Source organism: Pseudophryne corroboree, chromosome 1 (assembly GCF_028390025.1).
Source record: "Pseudophryne corroboree isolate aPseCor3 chromosome 1, aPseCor3.hap2, whole genome shotgun sequence".
In the NCBI taxonomy this organism is placed as follows: Eukaryota; Metazoa; Chordata; class Amphibia; order Anura; family Myobatrachidae; genus Pseudophryne; species Pseudophryne corroboree.
In genome coordinates, this window is record NC_086444.1 from 990,908,958 (window position 1) to 990,921,962 (window position 13,005).

The 13,005-nt window shown below is 43.1% G+C and overlaps 1 long non-coding RNA gene across 1 annotated transcript in view; it reads right to left on the bottom strand.

Moving 5' to 3' along the window:
- LOC134921410 (uncharacterized) overlaps window positions 1-13,005 on the bottom strand; it is a 127,702-nt gene that overhangs the window by 74,036 nt on the left and 40,661 nt on the right. The window contains exon 2 of the long non-coding RNA XR_010177480.1: window positions 7,985-8,208. This is a non-coding gene — a long non-coding RNA (uncharacterized LOC134921410). The remainder of the gene's footprint in view (window positions 1-7,984; window positions 8,209-13,005) is intronic.

The following is a 13,005-nucleotide window of genomic DNA, read 5'->3' on the forward strand; positions in this document are numbered from 1 at the left end:
GCAAATGGCTAATCGAGATGCAGAAGGCAGTAGGAAGAAAGTTACAGACAAGCCAGATATGGAAGGGAGATATTCCAGAGCAAGTGGTTTAGATCTCTTAGCAAGAGTGCAATGGAGATGTTTTGAAATACAAGAGACTGCTGCAGCAGATGGAGGTGCTTTACTGCATCGATTATCATGGTCAGTTGGTATGCAGTTCTCAGACATCTGTAATAGCTATACAAACTACGTTCTTACAAGGTATGTTAAATCGGTTGTGATTGTGTTTGATGGATATTTGGATGGTCCTTCAATTAAGGACGCCACTCACATTAGAAGAAGTAACGGTAAAAGCTCCCCTAACTTTTTATTTTCTATGGACATCAAACTGACAATGAAGAAAGATATTTTTCTGTCAAACAAAACGAATAAACAGCGTTTTTGGATGATGCTTAGTAAAGCTTTGAAAGTGTTGGATGTCAGACAATACATGCACATGGAGATGCAGACCTTCTGATCACCCAGACAGCAGTTGGTGAGTCTGAACAAAGAGATGTTGCTGTCATTGCAGACGACACTGATGTCCTGATACTACTTGTGTTTCTATGTCAAAATGGAGAATAAAAAAGTAATATTCAAACCAGAACCAAAGAGTCATGCAACCAACATCCGACAATGGAACATTCAAACTACTAAATCGTCATTGGGATTAAATGTCTGCAACGGCTTGCTTTTTATTCACGCCATTTTGGGGTGTGACACCACATCATAGTTGTTTGGGATTGGTCTAACGAAGATCATGAAAAATACATAATTTATGGAGTTTGCTGAAGTATTCAAGAATTCAAAAAGTCTGAAAGAAGACATAATTACTGCCGGGGAAAATGCTATTGGTGCCATGTATGGAGGAAAGACATCTGATACCTTGGATGAACTACGATACAGATGTCTCAGTACAAAGGTGGCTAACAAAAATATGGTTCAAGCTGTTCAAGCACAGTCACTTCCACCAACTTCAGCTGCTGCTAAATTCCATAACTTACGGGTCTACTACCAAGTTCAGGATTGGAAAGGTAATACATCTCTTCTACCTGAGGATTGGGGTTGGCAATTACAGTGTGGTCAACTCCTACCAGTACTCACTGGGAGGAATTCAAATGTTTGAAAAGTCAGTTGGGTGTCTGTTTTTATCCTATCTAATAGACAGGAAAAAACAGACACCCAAACGACTTTTCAAACATTTGAATTTCCCCCACCTGACCCACTAGTTCTGCTAGATATCATAAGATGTAAATGCAAGACATATTGTAGTACTTCAAGGTGCCCATGCAGAAAACATGGTTTGGAATGTTCATCTGCTTGCAGTGGATGTCACGGTATACTCTGCAGTAACTCCAATATAGAAGAAGTATACGACAAAGGTGTTTTTGATGGAGAGTGATATATGTTGGAAATGACAGTAGTGTTTCAATTGTGTTAGTAGTTTTTTCAAAGAGTGTACAATAATGTAAGCGATTTTGTACAAGTTTAACAAAGTTTTTTCAAACACCGTATCATTATAATGTTCATAACTTGACTACCTTTATTATTAACATTTTGTAATAAATGGAACATGATAGAAACAAAATTAAATGAAGTCTTTATATGATTCCTGGTTCAAAAAACTTTCTAATTGGTATATATTTGAAGTTAATCGGAGCAATAAATGCATTTTATAGACTACGAGAGTCAATCCAAGATGGCGGCCAATATGGCGTCTTTCCCATACTTAGATATGTCTAGACTTTTGATATGTTGTGGAGGATATTATTCCAAGTCTAAAAAACCTTACTTTATTTCTTTTACAATTAGTTTGATGTTTTCAACTAAAATGACTAGACTATACTTCTAAAGCAACATCTCAAGTGGTTTAAGGGGAAACATTTAAATGTGTTGGAATGGCCTAGTCAAAGCCCAGATCTCAATCCAATTGAGAATATGTGGTCAGACTTGAAGATTGCTGGTCACAAGAAGAAACCATCCAACATGAAGGAGCTGGAGCAGTTTTGCATTGAGGAATGGGCAAAAATCCCAGTGGCAAGATGTGAAAAGCTCATAGAGACTTATCCAAAGTGACTTGCAGCTGTAATTGCTGCAAAAGGTGGCTCTACAAAGTACTGACTTTAGGGGGGTGAATAGTTTTGCACGCTGAAGTTTTCTATTATTTTGTCCAATTTGTTGTTTGTTTCACAATAAAAAAAAAAATCTTCAAAGTTGTAGGCATGTTCTGTGAATGAAATGATGCAAACCTTCAAACAATCCATTTTAATTCCAGGTTGTGAGGCAACAAAACATGAAAAATGCAAAGGGAGGTGAATACTTTAGCAAGGCACTATAGGTGGTGGGACAGATACAGTATGAGAGGAGCAATGGGAGACACAGGCAAAGGAAGAAGGGAAAACAAGTGCTAGACATACACAAATATGAACAGACACTCCGGTGACTGGGGGAAAGGAACATGGAGATATACACCCTGCAGCTGGAGAGGACACATGGAGACATACACACTGGGGTCTGGGTGGACATATACACTGCTGATAGGGGGACTGGAGACATACACACTGGTGACAGGGGGGCTGGAGACATACATACTGATGACTGGGGGACTCAAAACATACACACTGGTGACTGGAGGGTAGGGGGCATGGAAACATACACACTGCAGCTGGAGAGGACTCATGGAGACATACATACTGATGACTGGGGGGCTCAAAACATACACACTGGTGACTGGAGGGTAGGGGGGCATGGAAACATACACACTGCAGCTGGAGAGGACTCATGGAGACATACACACTGGGGCCTGGGGGGACATACACACTGGTGACAGGGGGGCTTGAGACGGGATGTGGTCAATTTACCTACAATACAAATACCAATCGCATTGTCCGCGCGAGGGGACACGGTACACTTATACGGTGTCTATGTTGACCTATGTCGACATACACACAAAAAACAATGAAAAACTCTTGTCGACTTTTTGGCCTGTCGACAATTTAAATGTCGGTATTTTGACCTTGTCGATATTTTAACCTTGAGCGCTAGGAACCCCAAATATACAGAGACGCCTTGATGCGGCTTTGGGGCTTATTCATACATTTGCGCAAATATATGTAACCAAGATCTCTGAATTCTAATATTGTGTGGGATTTAAATCTGGTTACTGTTATCATTCAGGGTGCTGGGGAAAAAAAATTCCTTTTATTTTCTTGCTTAGAAATACCCCTCCCTTTCAAGCACCTGAATGATATCACTAAGCTAATTGAGCATCTGCCACACTATATATGTCTGTTGTGAGAGACAGAGAGGTTCCTCCATTAGGAGGAGGTACAGGCCCTGACATGCCATATGGAGCATTATGGGGTTGCTCCAATGTAGGTAGTTCTTTGCTTAGATATATTTAAGTAACGAGCCATTATCATGTGGCTCCTTGCTGGTTAATCATAGACCCAGATTGGGGTAATGGAGGTGTGGGGTGGGGTGCCTCTGGACTGGCTGAGCTGGATGGCTTTAGTGTGGCATACCTTTACATTCTATTAACACTTTTCACATACTAATTTCTTTAACACTATTTCTCCATTTTAATTACATCTCATTTTTGTATTACCTTTATAGCTTCGGCTTCCTAACACTAATTTATTAACACTATAGTTTTTTCACTGGTATGCTGCCCTGGGCTTTCTGGCTTATGCTGGTGCTTTGGGGTGCCACACCCTGCACCTAGATATAGCGCTAGGGACTCCAAATATACAGAGACGCCTTGATGCTGCTTTGAGACTTATTCGTACATTTACGCAAATATATGTAACCGAGATCTCTGAATTCTAATATTGTGTGGGATTTAAATCTGGTTACTGTTATCATTCAGGGTGCTGGGAGAAACAAAATGCCTTTTTTTTTCTTGCTTAGAAATACCCCTCCCTTTCAAGCACCTGAATGATATCACTAAGCTAATAGAGCATCTAATACTATAGATATTTTAACTTGTCGGGATTTTGACCTTGTTGGGATTTTGACCGTCGGTCAATTGTTGTCGAGATTTTGACCGTCGGGATTTTGATTGTAGGCATTTTATACTGATCCCCTGGAGACATACACACTGGTCACGGGAGGACTGGAGACGTACAAACTGGTGACGGTGGGACGGGAGACACACATAAATATGAACAGACACACTGGTAACTGGGGGTAGGGGACATGCAGCTGGAAATGGCACATGGAGACATACATACAGTACAAGGGCCTGGGGGGACATATAAACTGGTGACAGGGGGCCTGGAGACATTCTTACCGGAGACATGGGGGGGGGGATGGAACATACACACTGGTGACGCCCACTTGGAGGCAGCAATATGTCAGCCTTCTTCTGCTGATCTCCCCGGCCCCCACCCCCTCTGCTCGACCACCTGGCAGCCACACAGCGGTCCTGCTGAGTCCTGAAGGAGGCACTAATTGCCAATTAAAAAAACATCTTCTTCTCTTGGGCTTCTGCACGGCAGCCCCTTCCTCAGGTTGGCGTCGCACAAAGATGCGTACCCGGAATAATGGTCGGGTCCAGGCAGCATTTTTTTTCTCAAATGCCCGAAAATGACAAACGAGGGGAATAGCAGATAACAGATACATGTAACCTTTAAATTATTGTATTGAACAGCATCTACAAGGTAAATATTTGATGATGCTAATATGTTCTTCGCTACTGTAAGTTGTGATCTGATGAACTGAACTCTCTGAAGTATACTGTATTCCTATTGCAACAGAATGTGATTGGTTTTCAATCTACCTGTGTGTGTGTCTAAGGCGTTAGTACATACTGTACTTGTTCTTACTTTCATTATAGTTTTCTCCCTCCCAACAGAAGTCCAAAGTCGCTCTAGGCTAATTTCTTGTCACTGGCCTGAGGGTGTCATCAGATGAAGCAGCTTTTCTATCTTGTTTGAAAATGTTTTTTGTTTTTATTATTATTATATGACACTTTTCATCTTTTTTAGTTTTTGACTGTAAGCTATTTTACAAATAAAAAAACTCAGACCAAAAGCTGAAGCAGATTTATAACTGTAGTGTAGGGGCATATTTTTTATTATTCCTCACATGGTGGCGAAATATATATGTGCTATGAAAAAATAATCACCCAATGCCACCAAGGAAGCAAGCATCACTCAGCATCTTGGTGATACTGGCTCAGAATGCATATAGCAAACGGTCTGCTGAACCGGGCACAGGGGTTTACATGCTTCTACATTGGTAAGTTGCCATTTACAGAACATACACTCATAATGTCAAAATGTCAGTTGTGGAAGCCTTTATTGGCAAAACTTACTGCTGCCAGTAATCCCTTTGATATATATATATATATATATATATAGCTATGCTCCCTATCTGCAATGAAAACACCTACAGTATATTAACCAGAAATAATGGCTATCAGTCGCAATGTTCATCTGCGACAGCAGGATGAGTAGGCTTCAGAGTTATTGTCGCAGTGCGGCGTACATGGCCAAGGTAACTGCATCTAGCAGTCCTTGGCCTCGCCACTCCCGGAAAATGGGGGTGACATTCCCCCATTTTCTCCAATTCCGGCCGTCCCCTTCCCTCCCGTGAATGCCTCTGCCTGTCACTCAGGCGGAGGCATTTGCATATCTGCGCCGTGATGCACAGAACGGGTCCTGCACGTTCGCAGGACTCAAACATAGGCTAAATGCAGAAAGGATCGCTTTTCGATCCCTTACTGAATAGCCCCTTTATCCGTCCCCACTTTATCACTTTCTAAGGCTTAATACATTTGGCTCTTTGTCCTTTTATACAAAGACCCAATAACCACTGATTTTTTTATTTGAATTTTGAAAAGATCTGTCATAAATTCAAAGCTAATCCATCACGAAATACAGTTAATTATGGTGACATGGAGCTCGGAGAGGGTGAGTATATATTGGACTTGCAAATGGGACATGGATCTGTTTTGAACCAATAATATATTTCCTTTTAACCACATCAGAGGAGCAACTGTCAGGTCTGGACACCACATAGGTTTCCCATGCAATGTAACCCTAACACTGAAGGTCCTAGGACAATGCTTAGCAACAGCAACACAGTACTGCACTGCACTCACAGTACTGGCACAGATCAGCCGATTATTGAACTTTTGAGTAGACATGGCCGTAGGAAGTAAGACGCTGGAGACATTGCAGCTGTGTATGGGAACACAGTCGCGGGCTGAGGCATGCAACGAAAATGGTCACAACAAGTCTGCATTTTTACTGTCAAGCCCCAGTAACCACCCCCTGACTGTCAATCACTTTGCAAATAAATCCTTTCTGTGACTGCTGATGCAAGACCATAGTGACTTAAGCTGGGCATACACTATACAACTATCTGGCAGATCATCTGCCAGAACTGGCTGGTTGGAATGATAATCTGGTAATGGATGAGGGCAAATGTCAATTGAACGTTTGCCTGCAAACATTGGAAAACAGACAAAAACGGATTTAACCAATTTGTCTGAACTACAAGTTTTGTCCATTTTCCAGTGTTTGTGAGTAAATCGTTGATTGTCGTTTGCTCTCAACTATTCCAACCAGCTAGATCTGGCGGACGATCTGCCAGATAATTGTATAGTGTATGCTCAGCTTTAGACACGTGTATTCAGACAATAACTGCTCAACTGCGGGGGAGGGGGGCTGGGTTGGGTGCTAGAGAGCAGTGCGATCCGGCACTATGACCCAGAGGCACCGGGAGGTCTGACCTCCAACCTGATGATGTCACCACCGGGCTACTGAGCATGTGCACACAGGTGCTATCTTTATTGTGTACTTATCTCCCATAGTAAAGAACATATACCACTGTTATAGCTACCACTGCGTTAACATCGCTATTATCCCCTGAACTACCACTGTTACCTGTTGATGCCAATAAAACGGCAGCCTGGTTAAGGACTCTCTCTGGGGCCTAGCCAGTGCTGCAAGTATGGCGGTATGGGGCAGTACTGCGTACCAGTAAGAAATTGACAGCCGGTACACAGTACCGCCGGCCCGACCACCCTGCTTGCAGTCACTGCTGTGTGTGAGGGAAGAAGAGCGCAGCGTGCGCCTCTCTTGCCCCTCAGTCCGGTCTCAGGCGCCATGTATCTTAAACACAGGTGCCAGTTTGTTAGCCAATCAGAGCTCGTGGACCGGCAGTGGCAGCTCCTGATTGGCTGCCGGACCGCGAGCTTTGATTGGCTCATGAACCGCACCTGATTTGAGATACACGCAGCCATCAGAGACCAGACTGAGGGACAGGAGAGGCACGCGCTGCACTCTCCACCCCTGACACACACACAGCAGTGTCATCGGTGAGCAGCGGGGGCATGTGTATACCTGGCACTGTGGAGCCATATGTGTATCTGGCACTGTGGGGGCATATTTGTATCTGGCACATCTGGCACTGTGGGACATATCTGGCACTGTAGGGGCATATATGTATTTGGCATTGTGGGGGCATATCTGGCACTGTGGGGGAATATCTGTATCTGGCACTGTGGGGGCATATGTGTATCTGGCACTGTGAGGGAATATGTGTATCTGGCACTGTGGGGGCATATTTGTATTAGGCACTGTGGTGGCATATCTGGCACTGTGGGGGGAATATTTAAATCCAGCACTGTGAGGGCATATCTAGCACTGTGGGGGCATATGTATATCTGGAACTATTGGGGGCATATGTGTAACTGGCACTGCACTGATGGGGTCATATGTGTATCACACCCCCATTTTCATTGGCTATGCCTAGTGTGGCATGTGGCCACACCCATTTTTTGGCAGGCACGCACACAGTACCACTAAGATTTTTTTTCTACTTCCAGCACTGGGCCTAGCACAGTCACCTTCCATTCTGCTGTGCACTTATTGTGATCAAGCCAATAGACTAAATCAATATAAATAACATTACAAATGGCAGTAAAATGTCTGAAACATTAAGAAATTGCACTCACCACTGGACTGAATCTGTGTTCTTAACAAAAGAGTTCTTCATCCCTCAGTGATATCACTAGCTTCTGGTAAGCTGAGAGGCTGCAGCAAATACAGCACAGCTGCACTATGGTTAGCACTGCTCCCTCGTAGTAATGAGGTCTTCGGTTTAATTCCTACCAGGAACCTACCAGTTGGGATTTCGTATGTTCTCCCCATGTTCTGTGTGTGTTTCCTCTGGGTACTCCTACAAAGTCCAAACACATATTGGTAGTGTGTCTTCTGACAAAAATGGGCCATAGTATGTACAGAGTATATTTGGTATTATTATTATTATTATTATTATTGGTATTATTATTGGTATTGGCCTGTTAACAAAAATAGTGCAGAGAGCAAGTGAATGACCTAGAATAACAACTGAGGGCACCCAAGGTGGCTGCCTCACACTCTGCACAGTATGTAAAGTGCTTTGTGTCTTGTTGGGAGAAAGATATTATACTATTGACAGTTATTATGATGAGGGTGATGATGCATTTAAGAGCCTTAGGACACAAATAATTGGTATTTTAACACAATTATTGCTGCAACACTATTGGCTAAATATCACCGCTCAGTCTGACAAACAATTTTGATTTTGTTGTGTCTTGTTGACTTTTCATATTGTTCCTTTTCTCCAGTTTTACCCACAACAGCAAGCCTTTATCTGACAATATAAGTTAATAATGAGCATTGTGTAAAGGTGAATTGCAGTATAGATTTAGTGGCCTTCAGTATTATAGGGTAATGGCAAAACATCTAGTTATTGTGTCCGGTAGCAAAGCCTACTTGAAACTCTGCTGCAAGATATTTATTTTGTTTGCTAAAGGCATAAAAAGCCTCGTGTTGTCTATGAGAATATAAACAATGCATTATTGAAGTCTAAACGTAGTTTGGACCTGCTTTGTGGAACTATCTAAATCCAGAATAGCAGTGATCAAGGGAGATACCTGAAGGTATTACTGTCACATTACATATGTATGTATTTTGAGATACCTACTTCAATAACAGGATTAAAGATTCTTAGGATATTAAAGTAAGGTATAAAAAGGTGTATGAGAAAGAGCACAACTAGGCAGAACTTAACAACTGTTCTACTAAAAAGAGTAATGCTATACTTTCCTTTCACATTCTACTTTCTTTAAATTAGATCACATTACTTGACTTGCAGAGTGCGGGTGCAGCATTTTCCAAAGGCCATGTCATTTAATGGATGCTGGGGATTTATGACAGGATGCTTCTAGTAAAGGACATGTGTAAATCTGTTTCTAACAATACAGGGTGCAAAAATACATTATGGGAGATATTTAAATGCAGAACATAAAAATAATAATCAAGCTCTATTTTATTTAGTTGCGCGAACATCATTTGTCACAAGGAGAACACAGCTGAACACAGATGAAGTAACTGCTAAATGAAAAGATTTTTTTGAATTTGTGAGAACTTTTTTAGAGGCCTTTATATTGAAGGACTGCAATTTGAAAAAATAAAAAGCTACAGGTGAATATATAAAACTTAAGGTGATTAAAATGCATTTTGTGCCTTACTGTGAAGACAAGCATTTTATGTGAGCTTACCTAATTAGATGCGAGCTTACCTAATTAGATGTTAGCTAACCTAATTAGCATGGAGTCTACCTTTTATATTTATAAGCTTTATGCACCAGTAATATCAGCAGTTCATATATTAAGATGCTGTAATTTCTAAACATTGGTTCCTAGACTAGAGTAATTATGTGAAAGCATTATGTGGAAGCAGTGGTATATTTTAACTCCTCTTATTTAATATTTGCCTTTCTTCATGTTTCATACAGTTTTTAAAGTTGATTTTACTTTTTATTAAGGCATTATCCGTTATAGTTGCTTTTGTGTTAGCATTTCAGTATAATGACAAAATATGATTACGTACAATATAATGAGTATTGGAATTTATTTCAGCAGTACAATTAAACAGGATCCCAAGAAACATTTTTCCAGTGATTTCCATCTACGAAATGACCTGTAGATAGATATTTTTCTAACGTATTGACTTAATTTTATTCTTGCAATGTTGATTTATAAGTGCCCCTCGGGAGTAAGGCTGTAGGGTATTATATGATGAGCTATTCATATGAAAACAAAAAAACACACTTTGGGGCATATTCTTTCCAGCTTTGATGCTTTCATTCAGCATTTCATCTATTTTACACTGACCCTGCCAATCTTCAGTGCAGTTTCTCTTAGATCTTGCAGGGAAAAAAAACAAGTGGTTTGAAAAAAAACAAAAACTATGCAACACATTCCTCACTCTCCTGCCTTAGAGGCAGACAATATGCATCTTGCTTATCAGTATACAACTACACTAGATGCAGATAAGTAGATTGATCCTTAATGTGCACTCAATGGGTGACAAATTTTAATTGCTATGGAAGGCTGTAAAGTGTGATTTCTATGTCTTTCCAGGCAACCACGGAACTTCTTATGTTTATACACAAAGCTAACTTGTTATGCTGTAAATTAAAATGTAAAACAACAGTTATTAGTGTCTGTGGGCCTGATTCAGAGAAGTACACTAGTGCAGCTGCAAGTGACACTTTCTCTGCAACGCAACTGCTGATATAAGTAAAGTGAAGCTGCCACCCAGAAATGAAAGGAGACGCCTACCGGAGCTACCGCAACTCGTTCGCAACTGCATACACATTTGCAGGATATACGCATGAACAAAGAACATGAGGCTGAAGGGTAGACCTATGGCTATGCAGACTGCACCAGGCAGTAGTCACGCAGGCTCCATGTTTGTGTGTTTAGGTACGCAGCTGAGGTCAGACACATGCCCCGAAAACGGCCATGATCCACCTGTGTTTTAACAACCACTCCCTGCTAACACCATGTTAACACCCCTAAATAACAAGATTTATGGTAAGAACTTACCGTTGTTAAATCTCTTTCTGCAAGGTACACTGGGCTCCACAAGGATTAACATCGGGGTGTAGAGTAGGATCTTGATCCGAGGCACCAACAGGCTCAAAGCTTTTGACTGTTCCCAAGATGCACAGCGCCGCCTCCACTATAACCCCGCCTCCATGCACAGGGAGCTCAGTTTCGTTAACCAGCCCAATGCAGTAGCAGGTACCAGAGACGACAATCGCTCGCAGCCAAATACACCATACACTCACGACAGGAGAGGGTGTCAGCGGCTATGCTAATACCAACCCAAAGAAGCTAAGTGCTTCAGGGTGGGCGCCTTGTGGAGCCCAGTGTACCTCACAGAAAGAGATTTAACAACGGTAAGTTCTTACCATAAATCTCGTTTTCTGCTGTGGGGTACACTGGGCTCCACAAGGCTTAACATCGGGGATGTCCTAAAGCAGTTCCTTATGGGAGGGGACGCACTGTAGTGGGCACAAGAACCCGGCGTCCAAAGGAAACATCCTGGGAAGCGGCGGTATCGAAGGCATAGAACCTAATAAACGTTTTCCCTGAGGACCACGTCGCCGCCTTGCACAATTGTTCAAGGGTTGCACCACGATGGGCCACCCAAGAAGGTCCAACCGACCGAGTAGAATGGGCCTTAATGGTAGCAGGAGCTGGACGACCAGCCTGTACATTAGCATGTGCAATCACCATTCTAATCCATCTGGCCAGAGTCTGCTTGGAAGCAGGCCAGCCACGTTTGTGAAAACCAAACAACACGAAAAGAGAATCAGATTTCCTAATGGAGGAAGTTCTCTTCACATAGATACGGAGAGCCCGTCCCACATCCAGGGAACACATACGGTAGCTGAAAGTTCCATGGAATTGCCAGAGCGTCCACGAATGCAGCTTGAGGATCCATTGTCCTTGCTCCAAAGACCGGAACCTTGTGATTGTGTCGGGACACCATCAGATCCACATCTGGAAGGCCCCACGTGTCCACGAGAAGTTGAAACACCTCCGGATGGAGGCTCCACTCTCCTGCGTGTACGTCCTGATGACTGATAAAGTCAGATTCCCAGTTCAGGAAGCCCCGGAATGAACACTGCGGATATGGCCGGCAGATGGCGCTCCGCCCACCAAAGAATCCGTGATACTTCTCTCATTGCCATGTGGCTTCGAGTGCCGCCTTGATGATTTATGTACGCCACCATGGTGGCGTTGTCCGACTGTACTTGAACAGGTCTGTTCTGTATTATTATTATTATTATTATTATTATTCCCTCACCCAGGTATCTGAAGTGGTCTTCAACCATTCCTGGGCAAAACCTAGAAGTCGGCCCCCCACCCTGGGATCCCCCAGAGGGAGGCCCGCCCTGTCATGTGGCAGGCTTGTCAGTTTTGGAAGCTGGCTGACGGGCGGCACGCTTCGGTCTGGGCTTGGCAGGTCTGGAAGCATGAGCTTGCTTTGGGTACGCCTGACCTTTTGCTTTTCCTGGAGGATGAAAGGGCCGAGGGAAAGTACTTTTAGCCTTCTGTGCTGAAGGAGCCATACTAGGTAGGCCAGCTGTTTTAGCAGTAGCCAGATCAGCCACAATCCTATTGAGGTCTTCTCCAAAGAGAATGTCTCTCTTGAAAGGAAGCACCTCCAAGGTTTTCTTGGAATCCATATCCACTGACCAGGATCTCAACCAAAGGATACGTCTGGCCAAGACGGACGTAGTAGCAACCTTGGCCGCGAGCACCCCGGCATCGGAGGCCGCCTCCTTAAGGTACAGGGAAGCCGTGGTAATATACGAGAGACATTGTCAAGCATGCTCAGATGCGTTGGAAGGCAGTTCCACCTCAAGCTCCCAAGCCCACGCCTCAACAGCTTCAGCAGTCCAAGTCGCTGCAATTGTTGGCCTACGCACAGCCCCCGTTAGGGTATAAATCGCTTTTAAACAGCCCTCCACACGTCGATCCGTCGGTTCCTTCAGAGAGGTGATGGTAGTTACTGGCAGAGCCGAGGAAACAACCATATGCGCCACCATACCTCCGCAGAGAGAGGATAGCGAGCCAACAGTCTCATATTTGGTGTGAATTTTGTCCCCGGATTTTCCCTGGATTCCTGACGT